The sequence below is a fragment of the Octopus bimaculoides genome, chromosome 30, assembly GCF_001194135.2.
Source record: "Octopus bimaculoides isolate UCB-OBI-ISO-001 chromosome 30, ASM119413v2, whole genome shotgun sequence".
NCBI classification, from domain to species: Eukaryota; Metazoa; Mollusca; class Cephalopoda; order Octopoda; family Octopodidae; genus Octopus; species Octopus bimaculoides.
The window spans coordinates 513,129-515,562 of NC_069010.1; the positions used below are offsets into that span (position 1 = coordinate 513,129).

The 2,434-nt window shown below is 35.7% G+C and overlaps 1 long non-coding RNA gene across 1 annotated transcript in view; it reads right to left on the bottom strand.

The window, feature by feature from the left end:
• Positions 1–231: 231 nt before the first annotated feature.
• LOC128251299 (uncharacterized) overlaps positions 232–2,434 on the bottom strand; it is a 4,634-nt gene continuing 2,431 nt past the window's right edge. The window contains exon 3 of the long non-coding RNA XR_008267070.1: positions 232–303. This is a non-coding gene — a long non-coding RNA (uncharacterized LOC128251299). The remainder of the gene's footprint in view (positions 304–2,434) is intronic.

Genomic DNA, 2,434 nt, shown 5'->3' on the forward strand with positions numbered 1-2,434 from the left:
GACACATGCACTCGTACACATCTTCATATATATACAAAAGAAAATATAACGACAGAATATAAATTAGAAAGGGAGCGAGAGAGAGAGATAGGGAGAGAGAGAGATAGAGAGAGACAGACAGACAGAGAGACAGAGAGACAGAGATAGGGAGAGAGATAATAAGAAAGAAAAGGCTTGAAATTTCTAGTGATTTTACGTTACAAGAATAATATAAACAAAAATTGAACTTACAATTTCTGTAAATTGTAAAGATTTTGGAAGATTCCACGTTCGATTTTGTCGATCTTATTATACTCCAAAGTTCTGTATACATAAAGCAAATTTGAAAGGAAATAGCATAGAAAAGTTTTCTGATAAAACATTAAATTTGTAGTCTTAAAATCAGATGAGAAAGGAGGGCTATGAAAGAAAAATGCGTGATGGTGATAATGAGGAGGGGAATACAGAAGACAGGAGGGAGCAGGTAGAGAAAAGGGGCGATACACAATGAAAGACTGAGCGGAATAATGAAGGTAATGAAAGAAAATAATTCATACATCGTATAGATCTATAAAAGTGCAAGTAGAAGACGATGGACCAAATATGACATATGAGAAATGAAAAAAAAGCAGTTGAAAAATTTGAAAGAACAGAAATTGATGAACATGAACCATGTAGAGGAAAATTGTGAACACGAATCAAACACATATTAGAAGCACGATGTGGAAAATAACGAAAATCCGAAAGAGGGAGGAGAAAATATCTTTGAATATAAATAGTACAGTCACACATACCCTTATATGCACATACATACAATTTCGTCCAGGATATCAATCCTTGATGTAGATACACTCACACATACTTTCGAAGATATACATCCAAACACTCTCAAATACATTCACACAAAAAATGAGTGAGACAAAATGAATTAGAGAAGAATCGAGTGGGACGAAAAGCCATATGTGAAAGCAATAAGTATTTAGAATTATCCTCGGACGATATTGCTGATACTATAATGGTGAAGACGCCTGTGGCATGAAAGAGTTTTGATACGCAATTCTATTTCAGAGAAATATCATAGATTGTTAATATTGAGTCTTAAATTAGGGAAAAGAAGAATGAAGACGATGGAGAAAACGAGAATGAAGATAACGATTACAATTACGAAGAATGAGATACCGAATGATAAGAAGCACAGGGAGTAGAAGAAGAAGAAGAAGAAGAAGAAGAAGAAGAAGAAGAAGAAGAAGAAGAAGAAGAAGAAAGCAAGGAAGGAAGAAGGGCTAAACCCAGTAAGAAGCATTATATAAGCCAACCAATTCATACAAAGAATGCAGTGGAAAGCTTTCTTCTTTGACAAAAATGATATCACATGGCAAACCTGAACATGGAGATCTACTAAGAAAAGTTATTAAATCAAGAAAAAACCAAACGACCAACCATCACCTAACCAGATTTTTAGAAGAATTATATAGTACAGTTAAGAAAGTGAAGTTCTGTAAATACCATAGAAGTTACAAAAAGTTTTAGCAAATTATCAAAAAATTACTTGATGACATCGCGAAAAGTCCAGGAACCATTGTCCCAGTGAACAAAACTATGTAGCATTCACACTGTTGATATTGCGTTATATAAATATATGATTAGGAAGGAACTGCTCAGTAAATATAGACACGTGAATAATGACACGTTAGCCAGGATTAAAAATACAGGATAAGAACTCGCCTGAGATTTAGCTATAGATGATAGAACTGAGTCTTACGTCCCGAGAAAATCCTGAATTATGCCTAAAGTCCAGAAACCTAAAATCCATTTGACCCCCAAGTTGCATTGATTTGTCCATCTAAATCAGATACAAGAATGATTAGTAAGAAAATCCTTGATAGAGTACCGCCTGCCCTGAATCCAAAATTAAATTAGCGCCCTGATCAGATACTCAATAAGTAATTCGATAGCTTAAGCATCTACAAAATAACAAAGATAGTAAATTCTCTCAACTAGATATAGAGAATCACTACTACACTATTAACCCGATCGTCCTCAATAAAGCACTGATTTATAGTGTGAAACACTCAGATATGTTCCGACTTTTCGCGATATTTAAGGCGGCGAGCTGGCAGAAACGTTAGCACGCCGGGCGAAATGCTTAGCGGTATTTCGTCTGCCGCTACGTTCTAAGTTCAAATTCCACCGAGGTCGATTTTGCCTTTCATCCTTTCGGGGTCGATTAAATAAGTACCAGTTACGCACTGGGGTCGATATAATCGACTTAATCCATTTGTCTGTCCTTGTTTGTCCCCTCTGTATATTGCCCCTTGTAGGTAGTAAAGAAATAACACTCAGATATGTTCCGACACAAAATAGGCATAATATTTGCGGTAGACATTGATTGTAAATTATGGAATAAATCAGAACCGCGATGGGATCATCCGCATCTGCACAAGTCACAGATTTG